Source organism: Ambystoma mexicanum, chromosome 8 (genome assembly GCF_040938575.1).
Source record: "Ambystoma mexicanum isolate Mex_15411 chromosome 8, UKY_AmexF1_1, whole genome shotgun sequence".
Taxonomy (NCBI): domain Eukaryota; kingdom Metazoa; phylum Chordata; class Amphibia; order Caudata; family Ambystomatidae; genus Ambystoma; species Ambystoma mexicanum.
In genome coordinates this window covers 1,485,586,834-1,485,606,940 of record NC_090929.1, presented here as the reverse complement: position 1 = coordinate 1,485,606,940, position 20,107 = coordinate 1,485,586,834, and the positions used below count along the sequence as shown (strand labels likewise).

The 20,107-nt window shown below is 50.2% G+C and overlaps 1 protein-coding gene across 2 annotated transcripts in view; it reads left to right on the top strand.

Annotated features, from left to right (window-relative positions):
• SEMA4G (semaphorin 4G) overlaps nt 1-20,107 on the top strand; it is a 960,547-nt gene that overhangs the window by 879,713 nt on the left and 60,727 nt on the right. For both annotated transcript variants that reach the window (XM_069611666.1, XM_069611665.1), the window contains exon 16: nt 1,625-1,729. The gene's annotated coding sequence lies outside the window, so the exon portion shown is untranslated. The remainder of the gene's footprint in view (nt 1-1,624; nt 1,730-20,107) is intronic.

Below are 20,107 nucleotides of genomic sequence, written 5' to 3'. Positions count from 1 at the left end.
TTCATTGAAAAGATGAGAACCTCCTGTTTCAGACTAGTCTTCACACACGTGACACTGACTGGATGTCTTTGAACAGGATGGTTTTATTGTTACACGGCATGTGAGTATGGGTTGGATAACAGCCTGCATGTTCTAGGGGAAGAACTATAAGCACAATGGGGGCCGTCCAAGAGTAGACAGGATGTCTTAACACAAAGTGGGTTTTCGTACAGGTCTCGAACGCCTTACGCAGTTCGGTGTCCAATTGTAATGTTCTTGACCTAACCTTGTGAGTCCTGGTCCCTCCTTGAGTCACCCTATTCTACAGCATAAGGTTAAATAATATATTAATACAAAAGGTTCTAATACCTAATATTTGCAAGTCCTGGCCACCCTATGCTAATTTTGGGGCGGGCCCCTAATACCCTTAACCCAAGTGGACCCACCACCTGAGGAACGAGTGCACGTTGTGGTAAAGCAAGTTTATTATTGGATGGAACGTTGCTCATCCAGATAATCATATACTTGGGCTAGTGAAGCGTGCCTGGCTCGCTTGCTGGTGGCCATTCGAGGCCTACTGAACGTTCAAACAAAAAGTTATTCCAGACTGGTCATCCCATTCCTTGTTTTACATTATATCCTGCACACAGAAATCCTGAAAGAGCAGGTGCTCCTCCTCATTGTCACTCTCAAATGGTCTTATTTTCCCCTATTAATGAGTTTATAGTTTTATTTTATTGGTTTCTAAACTCAGATCCAGGATTCCTACCTGAGTTCGGTTTCTAAGCACAGATCCGGGATTCGAACCTCTGTTGCTCTGTTGCTTCCAAGACCAGCGTGTTGGCCCTGTGCTTTCCTCCGTTTACAGTTCTCAGTTCTCTCATTTTGTTTACAATAGGGCTTCTATGTTCTTCAATCAACATGTCAGCCGCAGCAGCGATGAACGTGCAGCAACCTGACACTCTGCCGTCCTCCCTTGAGTTTATGTTAATCTGTTTATAAGCCGCTTTTACGGGGGTGTTTGGAGTCTGGCTTTCTGGTGTTTACATTGTATAGATCGTTTTATGGAAGGGGATTTACTCCTCCTACTCACACGCTTCCCAGCACTTACGAAGGTCTTGGCTCTGCTGAAGTTGGTATTTAATTTGGCTTGTTAACATGTTTCCAAATGTATGAACCTTGTGGCTTTCTGCATCTTGTTTTGACTGCGTGACATTTACTTTGTGCACTTGCAGGTTTTAGTGGCCTCCAGTCAATGCTGCAGTGGGCTCCCACACACACACACACACACACACATGCGCGCACCCATACACTCTCACATGTACACGCACGCACGCACGCACACACACACACACTTCTAAGAGGCCATCCATACACTTTTATATGTTACAGTGGCCCCTGAACAATATTATTTTTCTATTTTTTATGTCAGGCAAGGAAGAGGTTTTTCAGTCTCCCACAAAAATATGCTTTGTTCCCCAGTATGCCTGCAACTAAAACGCCAGTGGAAGAAATGAATAAGGGAAAAAGAGCAAGGGGAGTTCTTCAGCTGCTGTGCATTACACAATTTAAAATATGCACTGCTAGAAAGTGCAGCTGCCGATATAAAAAGCATTGGGGTAAATTAATGTGATTTCCGTTCCAGGATTTTAATTGGCGTTATCATCGTGTGCTCATGGTTCACCAACGCTAACCGAGGAGGACCTGTTGAGATGTACAAGGATGCAAGCAGTGTGCGGCCCCCGGCTCTGTGAGTAGATGGCATATGTGGGTTTCTTTTTCATAAAGTCATGAAGAGGCAATTATACTGACTGTGGTTTTGTGTACATGGAAGTCATGTACATGGATGTCAATCCCTTTTGCTGCATTCATATTATGGACCATGTAAATGAAACAAACACAATTGTAAAGTAACATGATTCAATGACTCCATTGCACCCTAATCAGAGAAGTTGCGAAGAGTTCCTAAATTAGCAACACGTTTCCCAACCCACCACAGGGAGGGGAAGGCAGAGCAGTGTAAATCCTTCAACGGTGGAGTTTAAGCTCCTATGAAGTTTTTAAAGAAAGGAACCACAAAAACATGTTTAAGAACATATTGGCAAAAGCCATATGTTTTAATCTGAACGCCACCTGTACACCATTTTGCTTTCCCACGAGGTATTTTAGGTGCCGTTCCTGCCTACAAGTTGCTGTGCCACAGATGCCCGTCCATCAGTTGACGTGACAGTAAATTCTTGCCCATCATTCACTGTATTACTGAATGCCTGCCCACTAGCTATTGTGCCAGGAATAACTAACAATCCATCAGTGTACCACAGAACGCAAGTTCCAAAAGCTATTGTGCCATAGACTGCCTGTCCACCAGTCTTTGTCACAGAATGCCTGTCTATTATCCGACATGCCCCTGAACGCTTGCCCACCAATTATGCCGCCAACTATTCCTTATATTTATTTTGTGTACCTTAAAGATTTGCTATTTCAATCATGAATTGTTTTTTTTTGATCAGGAGACATTTTGTTGTGTTTACTGCCAACTATTTCTTGTTCATCCATTATTGTGCCACTGAATGCCTGCCCACCAGCTATTGTGCCACATAATTACTCATGTGTCCTAGAATGTCAGTCAAGCATTGGCGTGTCAGACTAACCAGGCATCAGTCAATGGGGCTAAGGCGAAATGGGAGAAAGACTTACACATTGTGATACGTGACGAATGGTTGCGCTGGTGTCGATTGGCGAAAGATGTTTCCCTAAACATTAAGTTCTGGTTAATACAGTTTAAAATACTGAATCAATTGCACTACACCCCTGCACGCATCTGTTAGTAATGAATGCATGAAATGTGGTAAGGCAAATGCGGACTCCTTTCATATGCATTGGGACTTTCCTCTGGTTACTCAGTTCTGGCGAGAGGTCGCAGACACCTTATATGCTATTACCAAAAACCCACTGGTACTTCCCCTCTTAAATACCTGCTGGAGGACATCGGAAAGGTCAATGTAAAGATTCGGAGGATCTTCAATCTGAGCTGTATGATTGCTAAAAAACCTAATGGTACAGAATGGCCCAAGGAGCTAACATATGCTAATGAAAGGGAGGGGGGCTACATTGCAGTGGTTGTTTCCAGATGCAGACCGAAGCACATTTGGGGTCCTTTCCGAGATTACGTTTTGCAAACAAATGAAGGAGAAGATATGGCTGGCCCGACCCTCTAGTGCTTATAGGGTGTAACCAATACTATGTCATTTGATATCCTGACAGTAAGTAGTAGCTAAATGTTTGTATTTCACTATTTCTCCAGCATGGGGTCTGGCATGGATTCACATGCTCATGAATATTCCCCGTCGTCAGGCTGGGAATCCTCTGTAAAGAAAAATCAGTATCAGTTTCGTTTCTGATCTGTCTTTCGTAGTAGTAACCAATCACTGATCTCTGCGTCATACTGACCACAGCCAATGACTGCCCTCTCTCTAAGCCCCGCCTCTGTCAGCCATCTTCAGATTTTTACCGCACATTCAAGTGTTGGGAGTCCTCGTGCTTAGCTTTCGAGCTTTTACTGCGTGTTTTGTGCTTTTTCAGGTGAATTTTCACATTTTTTTCGGTTAATCGAGCCTCAAGCTCCACCGTTTCTACTCCCGTTAACGGCTACCCATTGCAGGATTTTCCTACGCCCCTCAAGGGTGAAGATTTCGTCGAATCAACTTCTTGGAGGATTCCAGAAGATTCGCGGCCTACTTCGAGATGGTCCAGGACGCGAGTTTGTCGCCCGGACCCAAGCTGTTTCGCAGCTGCCCTGGATGCGGGCTGCAGAATGTGTTTAAGGAGGACGAACATTCGCGATGCCTCTGTCTTCATGGGGACAAGACTCATGTAGAGAAGGACTGCCAGTTCTGCAAGAACTTGTCGGAGCGGACCATGAGGGACCGTCGATCCCGTCTCGCCAGCTGGTTGGAGAAGGGCTCAATGGGTGAGAAGAAGAAGAAAGGGTCCGAGCGGGCTTCTAAGTCCTGTGCGGGTGCCCCGGCGACGGGGGCCCAACACCAGGCCAAGCGCCGCGAGTCCGCTGGCTCCGGGAGCGCGTAAAGGTCGGGCTCTTCGGTCGCCAGGCAGGGCGCGCCTTCCCCGGCACCGTCAACCACGAGCCAGCGCTCCGGTTCGGGGAAGAGGAAGTCCGAGACCCTGGGTAAGCTTCAGGAGAAGCCCCGTCCGATCTCGGAAGAGGGGGAGCGAGGCGTCGCCCCTCCCCCTAAGGAGAAGGCCCGGGACGCACCTAAGGTGGTGAAGGCCCCTACCCAGCAGGCAAAGGCCTCTATCGAGGCGATCGCGGCGACTCTGGCCAAGCCGGCAGAGACCCCGCCAGCGGAAACTGCCTCCGGGACTAGTTTCCCTGCCGCCAAGGAGGGAATCCTCTTTTCAGCCCATCGTCATGGCCACCATGATGGAAGAAGCGAGGGGGGGCACGGTAGCCTCTTCGAGCTCGGAGTCAGCCTCGGAGGAGGAACTGACCGAGGCCATGAAGAATCTCAAAGTCCAATTCGAGAAGGTTCGATCCCGTAAGGAAGATCCTCGGGAAATAACTGAGGAAGACGACGATGGCGAGGAAGAGCAGCCTTCCCTTCCAGCGCAGCGGAAACCTAGGCCTCAGGATAGCTCGGCGGCCATTTTGTCTGCGATCCAGTCCTTATGCTCTGAGATAAGGACGAGATTACCACGGCCCAGGCCGGAGGACCCGCAACCTGGCCCGTCGGGAAGTCCTCAGAACAAACGACAGAGGACCCAACCCTCTCCTCCACTTGCCCCCGTAAGGCCTACAGTTCCCTCCTCATCCTCCCACGAGTTGGGAGATGACGGTGCGATGGGCTCGACGACGGGTTCTGAGGGCGACGGCGATGACGACGGAACGGGTCTCCCGTCTCCCGTCGCACAGGCCTCGCCGCCCGACGAGATTGGATCATTCCACGCCATGATCGCCAGGGCGTCCGAATTGTTCCAGCTCTGCCCGGAGGAGCAGAAAAAGGAAGGTTTCCTCTATCAGCGCCGGGAGGCCAAGAGGAAGATTGTCATCGCGGTGCCTCTAATCGATGACATCTGGGAGGAGGGCCTGTCGGTTCTCAAGAACCCCTCCACGGCACCAGCCAAACGGGACCGGTACGAGAAGAAGTACCGGGTCCCCGAAACTGCTCCCCTGTGCCTCAGGGCCCAGCCAACGCCAGACTCGGTCGTCTCGGCGGCAGCGAAGAAGAAAGCGGCGGGGTCAGGAGCCTCGACGTCGAATTCCCCGCCGGCCGGCAAGGGAAAGAAGTTGGACGCCATGGGGCGGCGGGTCATTTCGTCGGCGGCGACGACGATCAAAGCGGCCAACGCCCTAGCGATCGTGGCCCGTTACGACAGAGAGCTCTGGTTTAAGCTGGCCCCCATATTGGACTTCCTACCGGACGACGAGAGGTCCGAGGCCCTGGAAATACTTCACGAAGGCGAGGTGGCGCCGGACCACGCCATAACGGTGGCAACCGATATTGCCGATACCGCGTTCCGCCAGCTGGGCAACAGTGTTTGCCTACGATGACGGGGTTGGCTCTGGGCGACCGACTTCTGTCAGGACGTCCAGACCAGGGTGTTGGACATGCCGTTTGACGGCAGCAACTTGTTCGGTAAGGCGGTGGATGAATCCCTCCAAGCCATAAAGACGGACACAGAGACGGCCCGCGCCCTAGGAGCCCTTCAGCAACGACGGCCCTTTCGGAGCTCCGGAGGCAGACAGGGTGCCTCCAAGGGATCCAGCGGTGGCTCGTCGTCCTACCGCCAGGCAGCACGCTCCTCGTCTCAGGAGGCCTACAGGGGTCGCGGCAAGCAGGGAGCGCCTCGCCGCCATCGGCAAGGTGGCCAGGGCAGCAAGGCCACCACCTCCAAGCAGGACTGAACCGGCCGTGGCCTCGGGCCCCCACCAAAGCACCCCGGTGGGAGGCCGGCTGACGAAGATCGTCGGCGTGTGGAAGTCCATCTCCACCGACCGTTGGGTGCTGGATACCCTGGCAAGAGGACACTCTATCAAATTCCTGAAGAAGTGCCCTCACGTTCCACCTGTGGCCAGGAAGGAAAATCACGTCCCGCAACTGCTGTTGGAAGTATGGGCGATGCTCAGGAAAGGCGCCATCGAGCTTGTCCCGAAGAGGCTCCGGGGCTCCAGGGTGTACTCAAGGTACTTCCTCGTCAGGAAGAAGACGGGCGGATGGCGCCCCATCCTGGACCTTCGTCGTTTGAACAAATACATCAGGTCACAAAAGTTCAGGATGGTCACCCTCCAGCATGTGCTGGGACAGCTGGAGGAAGGCGACTTTCTGTCGTCGTTGGACCTGGAGGATGCCTACTTCCACGTTCCTATCCTCAAAAGTCACCGAAAGTTCCTCAGGTTCGTCGTCCAGGGACGCCACTACAAATTCAGAGCACTGCCGTTCGGATTGAAGTCGGCCCCCAGGGTCTTTACCAAGTGCCTAGCACCTGTGGCGGCGCGGCTGCACCTGCAAGGGATTCACGTCTACCCCTACCTGGACGACTGGCTCATCCGCTCAAGGACGAGGGAACTCGCCGTCGAACACACTGCGAGGATCGTCCAGCTACTCACAGACCTGGGATTCGCCATAAATAACCTAAAGTCCCACCTGGTGCCGTCGCAGGGGGCCCTGTTTCTGGGAGCGAAGCTCGATACAGTGAGGCGCCTGGCGGCACCATCGGAAGAATGGACGAAGACCATTCTAGGCAAGGTGCAGCGTCTGCTAGCCTTGGACGTGGCCAGGGTGAGGTCCATGAAGTCCCTCCTGGGGATGATGTCCTCTTGCATCTACCTGGTGCGCCTCTGCAGACTACGGATGCGCCCTCTTCAAGAATTTCTCGACGCCCGTTGGATGCAGGCGACGGGCACCTTCGAAGACAGGGTCCCCCTCAACGAGGTGTTCCGGCGGGCGATTCAGTGGTGGGGCGTTCGAGCGCACCTCATGGCGGGCAAGGACTTTCAGACGCCGGCGTACCAGGAGACGGTGACGACGGACGCCTCCCTGGAAGGCTGGGGCGCCCACACCGGAGATCTCCATGCAAGAGGCCTCTGGCTCCCGGAGGAGAGGCTCCTGCACATCAACGTCCTGGAACTCCGAGCCGTGTTCTGGGCTCTCAAATCGTTCCTCCCGTCGCTCAAGGGCAAGGTGGTGCGGATCTTCACGGACAACACCACGACAATGTTTTACATACGGAAGCAGGGAGGCACCAGATCCCCAGCCCTATCCAAGGAGGCACAGGATCTGTGGCACTGGGCGGTCGCCCAGGGGATGTTCCTGGTTCCCTTCCACCTGGCAGGAGAAAGAAACACCATCGCCGACTCGCTCAGCAGGGAGCTGCGCGCGTGTCACGAGTGGGAGCTGCGCCAGGATCAGGTGGATCAACTCTTCCGATGATGGGGCAAACCTCAAATCGACCTGTTCGCAACAGCGACGAACTCGAAGTGCAAGAGGTTCGCCAGCAGGTTTCCTCAGCCGAGAAGCATGGGCGATGCGTTCTCGTTCCCCTGGGATGGCCTATACCTGTATGCGTTCCCTCCATTGCCGTTGCTGCTTCGACTCATCAACCAGCTCAAGAGGTCCCGGTGCAGGATGATCCTCGTCGCACCGGCGTGGCCGAGGCAGATCTGGTTCCCGGACCTTCTGGACTTGTCAACGTCCCCTCCCATCAAGCTGTCGGCGGACGCGGACCTTCTCTCCAGAGAAGGAGGCGCCATCTTCCACCACGACCCGGTGTCGCTGAACCTGCAGGCTTGCCTCCTGCAGCGCTAGAGTTTGGAGGCTACGATATACCGGCCGATTGCAGAGAGGTTCTTGCAAAGGCCAGGGCGTCCTCGACTCTCAAATGCTACGGTCATAAGTGGAAGAGGTTCTCTATCTGGTGCCGAGCACAGAAGATCAACCCCCTATGGGTTATGGCCCCTCAAGTGCTGCCGTACCTGCTATCGCTGGCAAAGGCTGGGCTAGCCCATGCCTCCATTAAGATTCATCTGGCGGCGATCTCCAGATATACCAGAACCTCAGGACGGACGTCCCTGTGGTCCCATCGACTGGTAAAAGAGTTTATGAAAGGACTGTTCCGGTCGTTCCCGCCGGTGAAGGCCCCGGCCCCGGCGTGGGAATTTAGGGTGGTGCTGACCAGGCTCATGGGGCCCCCATTCGAGCCAATGCACTCCGCACCGATGAAGTTTGTGTCGTGGAAGACTGCATTCCTGGTGGCCATTACCTCCGTACGACGAGTGGGAGAGATCCAGGCCGTATCCTGCAAAGCACCGTACTTGACTTTCCATGCCTTGAGGGTGGTGCTTAGGACGCACCCCTCCTTTATGCCCAAGGTGCCGTCAGACTTCCATCTTAACGAGCCCCTGGTGTTACCTGATTTCTTCCCGTCTCCTTCGCCTGCCGAGAGGACTCTGCACTCGCTGGATGTGGCTAGAGCGCTGAAGTTCTACGTGGACCGCACGAAGAGTTTTCGGAGGACATCACAGCTATTCGTGAACTTTGGACCTGTGAATCAAGGGAAGGCTCTCTCGAAGTCTTCTATTTCCAGATGGCTCTCCGGCTGCATCATGCACTGCCACCGGTTGGCTAACCGACCGCTGCCAGGCCGTCCGAGAGCCCATTTGACCAGAGCGATCGCTGCTACTACGGCGTTCTTATCTGGTGTGCCCCTGCTGGACATCTGCAGGGCTGCTATGTGTAGGTCGACGCACACCTTCACGAGATTCTACTGCGTCGATCGGGATTCCAGGGAGGAGTCCAGGGTCGGCTAAGCAGTGCTGCGCAACCTGTTCGCTTAAGGTGAGCCTGGTGAGGAGGTAAGAGATGCTTAATGTTGAGTTTTTTGTATTGCTTAATGTTGAGCCTTTTGCCACCTCCCGTGGTTGTGCATGTGTGTACTGCTATGTATTCTTATATTCATGAGCATGTGAATCCATGCCAGACCCCATGCTGGAGAAGGAACAAGTTACTTACCTGTAACTGTTGTTCTCCAGCATGGGTCTGGCATGGATTCACATGCGAACCCTCCCGCCTACCCCTCTGCGGCTCTTCACTTGGCCATACTGCCACTTCACGTGCTACCAAATCTGAAGATGGCTGCCAGAGGCGGGGCTTAGAGAGAGGGCAGTCATTGGCTGTGGTCAGTATGACGCAGAGATCAGTGATTGGTTACTACTACGAAAGACAGATCAGAAACGAAACTGATACTGATTTTTTTTTACCGAGGATTCCCAGCCTGACGAGGGGGAACATTCATGAGCATGTGAATCCATGCCAGACCCATGCTGGAGAACAACAGTTACAGGTAAGTAACTTGATCCGTCACTATTACTCCGTATAGAAGGTTTGTCAACAAGGTAACATGTCTGCTAACGTGTTAAATAAAGTTATTTTTTTTAAAAGAGAGAAAGGAGGAGTGGGATTCAGCGTAGTGAGGCTACATGAGAAAGGCAGTGCGTGGCAGCGTGGCAAGGAGGAACGTGGTACAGAGGAAGAGGACAAGGTGGAGGTGAAGGAGAGGAGCAGTCTGGAGGAGGAAGAGTGGATACAAACAGGTGAGATTGTGGAATGGGTGATATGGAGGTGGAGGAGGAGAGGAACAGTTTGAATGAGCAAGAGTGGAGGCTACCAATAGAGAGGAAAGGAGGTGACTGTTACTTTTGACAGCAATAACTGACGGATCAGGATACAATTATATACACCAGTTCACTTGTATATCGAATTCCACACTAACCTGGGCAGTCAGCAATTCCCAAGGAAGACAGCGGATGAGGAAGAGAAAGATCCCCTGTGACAATCCTGCCCCTCCCTCTAGGAAGATAAATACCACCAGAGAGGAAGAAAGCACAACCCTCAGGGAAACCCTCCTGAGGGGAAAAAACCTGTTTCTCTGCAGAATTCTGGGCTAGTCGATGTTGGATGCTGTTCTTTGGTACTTGGAGACTCAAGGGCGATGAAGACTTCTCTAAGAAGGGGAGACAGAACAGGTAAGTAATACCTATAGCAAGGTACCAAGAACAGAGTTAGAAAGAAAGAGCAGAGCACTTACTCAAAAAGTCTTAACGGGTGCCAACTAAAATGCATGCTTTGAACCTGACACTCAGGGGCTCACGGATCTGTGTCCTGAAGCGTTAGATAGAGAGTGGTTCTACATAATAGAAAGGATCGTAAGAACAGTAACCAATGGTAATTGTGACAGCGGAGGGCACTGTCAGAGAGCGTGAAAAGGTAAGACTCATTTTCTGAAAGTAGATGAGTGAAATCGCTTTCCCTATATGAGAGTTGAATGGATTAGAATAACTGGAAGGTTCACCCGAAGCGAACGAAGATGGAGAGAGACTTTCTGCACAGAGAGAGTGCAGAGGTGGAAACCTGCAATACGAGTAATAGGAGGACAAAAGAGATTAAGAGAAAGGAAAGTCTGAAGCATGAACGGACAAAGCTAAATTCCTAGAAGCAAACTTACGAAGCGTCGGTAAGGGCAGTAGTGACGCATTTGCTTGCTGCACTTCCTTCCGTATATGAAGTCACGTGATCTGCCGACAACGTTCCTTGCGAACGAGATACAACAAGACCGCAGTTCTCAGCAAGAGAAAATAGGACGCCGGCCTTCTTGGGAGTACTACTCCTGATAGGCGCACATAATCGCTTGCGCTGCCACAATGACCAACGTCGGAAATGTGTAACAGTATGTCCCCTCCTCAGTGGGAGAGAACCTGGTTTTCCCGGGTGAAGCCGAAAAAATCTTCTCACCAGATTGGGAGCATGAACCCCAGAAGCTCGTTCCCATGTTCTTTCAGAAGGAGAATATCCTTTCCAGTCTATTAAGAACTGAAGACGACCTCTCCGGTACCTTGAGTCACAAATGTTGGCAACTTCATATTCAGGTCCGACCTCTGTAATCACAGGCGGTGGACGAGTCTTAGTTGTCCATAGAAAACAACCTTTAACCGACAACCTAATCTGTGAAACATTAAAAATGGGATGTATACGAGACAAGGAAGGGGGTAATGCCAGTCAAACTGCTGCTGCTCCCACCAGAGATATCACCTTGAAGGGACCAAAGTATTGGGGTGATAGCTTCGAATTAACTAAATGTCTAGGAAGCAACCGGGAAGCCAACCAGACCAAATCTCCCACGTTAAATGTAGTTTTTTCTCGGCGGTGGCGATCCGCATAGAGTTTAGCTCGGTCTTGGGCAGCTTGAAGGGATAGACGAGCAAGCTGATGGCCCTTCTGTATGCCAAAGTAGAGACTGTCCATTCCCGGGCAGCAGGAGGAAGATGGAGTTATTGAGGGTATACATGAGGGATGATATCTGTAAGAACAATAGAAGGAAGTACTCTTTAGAGCTGCATGTTTGGCATTGTTATAGGCGAATTCTGCCAGCGGGAGCAAGTCTAGCCAATTATCCTGGGCTGCGGAAACAAAACACTGTAAGTACCCCTCTAATGTTTGATTCAGGCGTTCTGTCTGCCCATTGGTTTGAGGATGATAGCCCGAGTTAAGTGATCTTTGAATTCCCAACTCAAGCCAAATGTTCTTCCAATAATGGGAGGTGTATTGCGGGCCTCTATCAGACACGATGGTGTCTGGAAGGCTGTGTCCCGAAAATATTTCAGAGATGAATATTTTGGACATCTGAGCGGCCCCTGGAATTTTGAATAGTCACCATAATGGTGGTATGTTGAGAGGAGGTAGGGAGATCCACTATGAAATTTGTAGATGTCACTTGCCAAGGTTTGTCAGGAACGGGCATGCTGGATAAAAGACCATATTGCGGAACCCGAGGGATCTTGGAATGTTGACAAACTACACATGCTGACACATAGTCTCGTATGTCGGATCTTAAATTTGGCCACAAAAATGACGTGTGATTAAATGGAGAGTGTTTTGATAACCTCGATGATCCGCAGCTCTGGAATCATGGCACATTTGAAGAACTTCTTTTTGAAGAGAAGGGGTCGGGACCAGGACTTGTTCCTTGAAAAAATAGTATCCTTGATTCATGGTAAATTGATGGGAGACTGCGAGATCCTCACATAACTGCCTATTCTGGGAAGTTTCCTGCTTAAGTGCGTGAAGGAAGTCGGTAACCATTGCCACGAATTTAGCTCTCGGGAATAATAGTTCAGGAGTAAATCTGTGAGTAGGAGAGTCTTTGCGAGAGAGAGCATCAGCTCGTAGATTTTGGTTCCCAGGAAGGAAGGTAAATTCAATTTGAAACGGCAGAAAGAAATGCGCCCATTGTGCCTGTTGCCTGTCGACTATTCGTGGTGTAGGCTTGCTGCAGGACTTTGAGGTTTTGGTGATCTGTACGGACCTCCACCAGAAAGGTTGAACCCAGTAATAGATTTTTTTTTAAAATAGTTTATTCATTTTATTCAAACCAAACAACAATACAAACAAACCCAACAAGCAGTGTAATTTACAACAATTCCAGTAAACACAATTTGTATTTCCAGTTTGCCACTGCTCCCCAAGTCCCACCCTCCATTATGAGCCTATTTGTACATCTCGTTCAGTATCTGCTACATGTGGCTGGGTCTCACTATCTTCGGATTCAGTCGGGTCCGATATAGATCCAAACAGTTCCGCTATTAATAGTTTCCATGCCATCAGGGTACCCACTTATTCCTTCCCACTCATGCCGCTCGCCTCCTGCCATACTACCGTTTCAGCCTCCGCCCATTTCTGTAACTCCCTCCACCATACCTCCACCCGTGGCTTGTGGCACTTCTTCCATCCCATGGCGATCCTCTGTTTTGCTAACACATATGCCAAATTTCTCAGTTTCTCGACATGTTTAAGTTCCCGTGGTCTGGGGAACCCTCCCAGCAAGCAGGCCCAAGCCGTGTCTATGACAAGCGTGACCCCTTTTGTCGCTAATTTTTGTGCCACTTCACCCCAGAAACCTTCGATTACTGGGCATGACCAAAGCATGTGTGTCATGTCAGCATTTTCCATGTCGCACTTAGGGCAAGCCTGTCACCCTGCATTCCGGAACTTGGATATCCTCAGAGGGGTCATGTATGCTCTATGCGTTATGTACAGCTGTATTTGTTTAAGTCTGGCGTTTCTTGACACTTTTTTGTGATATCCCAGGGTGCGTTCCCACATCCCATCTCCCATCGGGGCCCCCTTCTCCTCCTCCCAATCAAGTCTCAAATGTGTCAATTCCTTCCCCACCTTGGTCATCACCATCTCGTACAATCTAGAAATCTCATGCCCCCCTTCCGATATGTCACATATTACCCCCACAGTAGCATCTGGTTCCTCTGCTAACACTGTTGTATGGTATGTAACATATTGGCCAGTGTGTAATCCCACCTCCTCCCCAAGTTCTTCGAAATCTCTAATGGTCCCCTCTTGCCAGATGTCCCCCAACGTTACCAGTCCTGCCGATTCCCAGTAGGTCCTGATAATCACCCTCAGCTGCTTGTCCCCTCCTGCTAATGCGACCAGCGGTACTTGCGGGGAGCACGGGAATGGGTCCTCCATCATCCGACACGCTCGACGCCACATTTTCCACCCCAACATCATCATCTTGGGGCGCTCCTTCATATCTGTTTCAGGCAACCATATCATTTCCTTTAAGTAAAATGGGGTACAAACCCGCCCAAACAACCTATGTTCAGGGGTCACTTCGGAGAGCCAATTGGCCACATATTGTAATTGACTTGCTATGTAGTAGACCTCAAAATTGGGCAGCTTGATACCTCCCTTTTTCGTAGAAGTTCTGCAACTTCCATAGCGCTACTCTATTCCGGGTACCATGCCATAGGAAGTCCCTGCACACACTATTCAGTTTAGCGAAGAACTCCTTGGGTATCATATGTGGGATATTGTTAAAATAATGTAAAAGCCTAGGTAGGACCACCATCTTAAGCATTGCCCCCCGTCCCATCATAGCTAGGGGCAACTTCTCCCAAAACTTCATGCATTTCTGGATTTTCTCAACAGCTACCACAGTGTTGTGCTTATGTTCCTCTTCTACGGTGTGACACACATCTATGCCAATGTAACGGAAAGAACCAGTCACCCATGGTATCTGTAACACCAGCAACCTTTCTTCAGGGGTCCCCTTATAGCTACCTAGGGGGAATATACTAGATTTTTGAGGATTTACCGCTATGCCGGACAACCCCGCATATTTCTCCATCACTTCAAGGATATGTTGAAGATTCTCCTCTGGGTATTTCAAGTATAATAATAAATCATCTGCATATAAGGATATTAGATGCCGCTCCTCCCCAACCTCAATACCTATCATATCGTATTGCTGCCTGAGGTATATTGCTAGGGGCTCCAGGGCTAGGATGTAAAGCATCGGGGACCAGGGGCACCCCTGCCTGGTACCTCTACTAAGCTGCCATCTCTCGGATATCACCGATCCCGTTCGAACTCTGGCCAACGGCTCACTGTATAGTATTTTCGCCCACCTGATATAACCCGGCCCTACTCCGTAACCTCCCAGGGCTGCCAGCAGCCATGTCCACTTAACGGAGTCGAAAGCTTTAACTGCATCTAGGGATACAATCGCCATTTCGCCTTCATTTCTATCTGCCCATTCGATCACACGGTGAAGTCTCCTATGATTATGGGTTATATTCCTGTTTGGGACATAGCCCGTTTGGTCTGGGTGGATTAATTTACTAATTACTCTTCGCAATCTGTTTGCCATGACAGCCGTCAGTATCTTTCTGTCCTGGTTCAGCATCGGCAAAGGCCTGTAGGAGCTACAGCTATACCCCAGTTTGTTGGGCTTAGGAAGCGGTATTATGATCGCCTCTCTGAGTGACTCTGGCAACCTTCCTATCTCAAACGCTTCGTTAAGCATATCTAGCAATGGGGGTAGCACTTCTTCTCTATATACCTTGTAAAATTCACTAGGGAACCCGTCTTCTCCTGGGGTCTTACTGGTGGGCAACTGCTTCACAACCTCCCTCAGCTCCTCCAGGGTAATTGGTGCATCAAGCTCTTCTCTCTCCTCCTCACTTATCTTAGGTAATCCTATATCTTCTAGTGTTTCGGTTATCTCCTCATGACTACTCCACTCCTTGTCTCCGTATAGCACCCTATAATAATCCGCAAATTCCCTGTTAACTCCTTCTTGAGTGTCCACTACCTCACCATCCTCTCTAATTATTGTCGTAATCGGGGGTCTAGGGGTCTCACTCTTGTACAGCCACGCTAAAAGCCTACCCGTTTTATCTCCTCCCGCGTGCTGCCTTTCCACATACTTTTTATAATTGAGGTTACAGAGCCTTTCCCAATGTTCCGCACATTGCTGTTGTAGTTTAAGTACTAGCTCAGTGTCCACACTGTCACATTCTAATGTTCTTTCTAGTTCATCTTCATCTCTTTGTAGGTCAGCCAGAACCCCACCTTGCAGGCCCTTTGACTTAGCTATGGCTGCCCCCGCATCACCACCTTAAAAGCTTCCCATAGTGTACCCGCCGAGTCAACACTACCAGTATTCGTCTCAAAATAGTTATTGATCTCATCCCTTATGTCCTCACGAAAGACCGGATCTTTGAGTGCTTCCGCTCGGAGGCGCCACGTCGGGATCCGTGCCCTCGGGGGGCAGTATTGCCACCCAAGGATCAGGGGCGAGTGATCCGAGAGGACCCTCGCCTTGTATTCTATTTGGGTGCTCTCTGCCACCACATTCGGCGTGGCAAAGACCTAGTCCAGTCTCGTGTGTAGCTGCTGCGGGGCAGAATAATGCGAATATTGCCTATCATTGGGATGTTTTGTTCTCCATACGTCTACCAAGCCGAAATCATCTAGTAAGACCTGCAATGCTTTGGCCGCTGGGGTGGGCCTATCAATCCTGTTGTCAGATCTATCCACCTTGGGGTTCATTACACAATTGCAATCCCGGCCCCAAATAACCACGCTTCCCACACACATACTGAGGTTAGTGCACAGAGTCCTGAAGTATGCCGCCGTGTTATGGTTAGGGGCATACGTATTCACGATGCATACCTCTTTATTCTCCAACAGCCCTCTCACTATAACCATCCTCCCATCAGTCTCCGCCATTTCCTGCAATAGCTGAAACGGGACATTAGGTGCTACCCAGACAAGCACTCCCCTGGCGTAAGCAGAGTACGACGAACCCACCACAATCCCTTTCCATTTTTTCCCAACTAGCTCCAGTTTCTCCCGCGTCAAATGCGTCTCCTGCAACAGTGCAACATCTATCCTTTGTCTTTTCAAATACAGCATGACTTTATTCCTCTTCATATAACTGTTAAGTCCCTGACATTCCACATCACTATTCTAAGATCTCCCATAGCGCTCTGATATCTTCCTCCCTCATTCCCAACCGAACCCTCCCGGTCATGCTATGCAGATACCACCCTTCAACTCTTCCGTGTAGGCTCATATTTAAACTTAAACTCCCCAAAACTATGTACAACCCAAACTTCCCACCTCCCCTCACTCCCCCAACCCAACCCTTCCCCAACAACGCCTCCCCCAACTGTTGCCTAGTTCCATCCCTGGATCTCAGGCACCCCCACATCTAGCCCCGTCCAGCATAAACTTATGCTCAGGGCTCAGTAGGGTAAAGTCGCCCTAATGGCCACTTAACTAATAGTATTTCGGGGGTGAGTTGCCTCCATCCTATTGCTCCTATTTCCAAATGTATTACGCATTGTGTTAACTTTATGCTGCTTCCAATTACAATTTACCTACTATATTCCAGTCCATGACGGGCACAGGGCCCGAAATGTTATCCAGTGTTCAACTAGTATCGCTTCCCGGTATAATCCGGTACCCCCAATTTCCGCGGCACCAGTTTTTAGCCATCCAGTTCCTGCCGGTCACGGTCCACTTCTTGTTCCGGGCAACCCTGCAGATCCAGCCACGTTACCACCTCTTCGGGAGTGTCAAAAAAGAGCGCTCTGCCCTTATGTATCACCTTCAGTTTTGCCGGGTACAGGAGCATGTACTTGATGCCTGCTGTTCGCAGCCTCCTCTTGACGGCCATGTAGCTGTATCTCCGTCTCTGCACCAGCATCGTATAGTCCGGGTATGCTGTAATGTTGGCAGATGCTCTCTGTATTGTCCCACCTTTACGAAAATATTCTAAAGGTGGGACATCGCCCTATCTCTGTAGTTCAGGATCCTCGCGATGATAGGTTGCGGCGGAGCCCCAGGCCGCAGTTTCCTCATCAAGGCTCAGTGCGCCCGCTCCACCGTGAATCCCTGCGAGAGCTTATCTGCTCCTATTACTTGTAGGATCATGTTTTCCACGTAGTTTGTAGGGTCTTGACCCTCCTCCCCCTCCGGCAGGCCGACTATCCGAATGTTATTTCTCCTCGCTCTTCCCTCAGCTTCTTCCACCCGATTTTCGAGGTTAGCAACCTGCTATTTGAGAACATGAATTTCTTTTGCGTTAGTTGTGCTGACATCAGTATTGGTCTTTACGGCACTCTCCAGCCCACTTGTTCTCTCCGCCAGCCCCAAGTTCAGTCCCGACCGCATCGATTTTGCCCTCCAGGGCTGTCCGCAAGTCCGCCATCGCCACGCCCCATTTGGTGCTCAGCTCCGATATAGCCTCCAGGATTTGGTGCTTGTCTCCTTCTGGGGCTTCTTCAGCAGAAGTAGTGGATGCGCTCCGCTCCGATGCTGTGGGGGTCCTCTGCGCTTTCGCGAAGACCTCCATTGTAGGTTGTTTGGTCTTGGCTCTCAAACCTTTCACCGACATGGTGCAACCTTGTCCACGTGTCTGGCTCCGGCCCGGTGCCGCTTAGTTGTTATTCGAGTCGTTGGAGTCTCTGTATATCAGCCTACACCAATTGTTATACACAAAATCGTTATTCAGGTGGATTGTAACTTTTCCGTGTCACAATTACCTCTCAGCGTCCATGCCCGTTATCAGCATGGTGCCGTCATCAGCATCTCAGGTGCTTCTTCATGGTCTTTGCACCTATATGCACCTATCAAAGGCGGATGATACATACAAGATGCATATAACCATCTGCTGCGTCCCAGACCTTACGAGGCCGCTTCATGGTCCACCAGTGTAATCCTTTGTTCAGGATCAGTCGCCATTTTGTTTCGGGCGTACAGGTCTCGGCGCCACTTATTTTGTCCGTATTTGCTCATCCTCTCTTCGATGCGGATTCGGGATGTAATCCCTGCATGCTCGACGCTTCCAACTTACTGCGGGAACGCTATCAGTCTTCTTGTTCGTTTCATGCGTACATCGTCCTGGTCTAGTGGGAGCGCCAAGGCCGTGCCGCCTATCTCGTGGCCCAGTGGCCCAGCGCTGTGTGCATCCTCTCGGGCTATTCGTGGGCTTTTCTCCGGTAGTCGGCCACTCACTGTTTCATCCGCCACCACACGCCTACAGTCCAGTCACTGCCCGCCTGGCACCCGATTTCAAGTGCCGCCGGGGGTCCCCTTTGTGTTGGCAAGCCGCCATCTTAGTATCGATTGCGCCGCTTCTGGATCAGGACACAAAGTGGCCTAATTCAGTCTGCTGTGTCCACTTTCTCTCGCCGATACGCTCATCTGCTGCCTGAAGGATTCACCCAGATACCATGTCTTTTTTCAGCTGGAATCGGCCGTCAACACATGCGTTTTGCTTCGAATCAATAAGTCGGATCACAGAGCTCCAAGGAATCGCAGCCTACTCCATGGCTGCTTGGCCACGCCCCCAACCCAGTAATAGATGTCACCACTCCTCAAAGGCTCTTTTTATGGCTACTAGTTCCTTTTCTAGGACTGAATAATTTTCCTCTGATGGATTAAAGGTCTTTGACAGGTATGCCACTGGTTTCTCTTCTTCCTGTTTGGTCTTTTGGAGAAGAGCGGCGTCTACGGCATGATGAGAGGTGCCCGTCTCAACAATAAATGGTCGAGACTGATATGGAGTTGACAGGATTTCAGCAGACGTGAATAGACTTTTCAGTTTCTCGAATGCTTCTTGCGCTAGCCCATCCCAGGAAAATGGGACTCCCTTCTTTAGTAATCTGGTGATTGGAAGAATGGTTTTAGAAAAGCATGGAATTAATTTGCGATAGAAATTCATGAATCCCAAAAATTGCTGGATCACTTTTACGGACGTCGGAGAAGGCCAGTCCAATACGGCCGATACCTTCTTGGGATCCATGGATATTCCCTGTGCTGATAATACAAAACCCAGATAAGTAACTTGTTCTCGATGGAATTCACACTTTTCTGCCTTACAGTACAGTTGGTTCGCCTGAAGACGATCTAAAACAAGGTTTACATGTTGGATGTGTTCTTTGTTCGTGGAAAAGACCAGAATATCATCTAAATAGATTATTACAAAATGTAGAAGGATGTCCGAAAATAGGTGGTCCATAAAGCGTTGAAAAATTGCTGGTGCATTAACCAGACCAAACAGCATGACGTGATACTCGTAGTGTCCAAACGGCGTCCGAAAGGCAGTATTCCACTCATCTCCAGGAGCGATTCTGATAAGGTGATAAGCACCTCGGAGATCCAGCTTGGTGTAGAAAGACGCCCCCTGAACCGCTTCTAAAATGTCGGGAATCAAAGGCATTGGGTATTTGTCAGGAATAGTAATCTTATTCAGGCCTCGATAGTCGATACGTGGTCTCAGTTCTTCCAAGTCTTTCTTTGGGATGAAAAATAACTAAGCACCTGCTGGAGATTTAGATTCGGTTATGAGTCCGTTCTGAATATTGGAATTAAGGTATTCTTTAAGGGCAGTCTTTTCTCACTGAGACATACATACGTCCAAATGGGATTGGCTGATCTGGGAGTATGTCTATATGACAATCATCCCTTCCGATGAGGAGGTAGAGTAGGGAACTCAGGAGTTGATATTGTTGGTGACAATCAAGTATTCTACCGATATGACTGATAGAAGGAAACCCCAGAGGGCTGACCACTTCGGTTGGAATCTGTACTCCTACAGAAGCCTGAGACAGACAATGAGCTATGCAAAATTCAGAGCTCAAGAAGAGAGTGCCCGCTGTCCCATTAATGAAAGGATTATGAGTACGTAACCACGGAAGGCCTAAAATAACAGGAGAATGGGCAGTCTTTATAAGATCAAAAACTAAAGT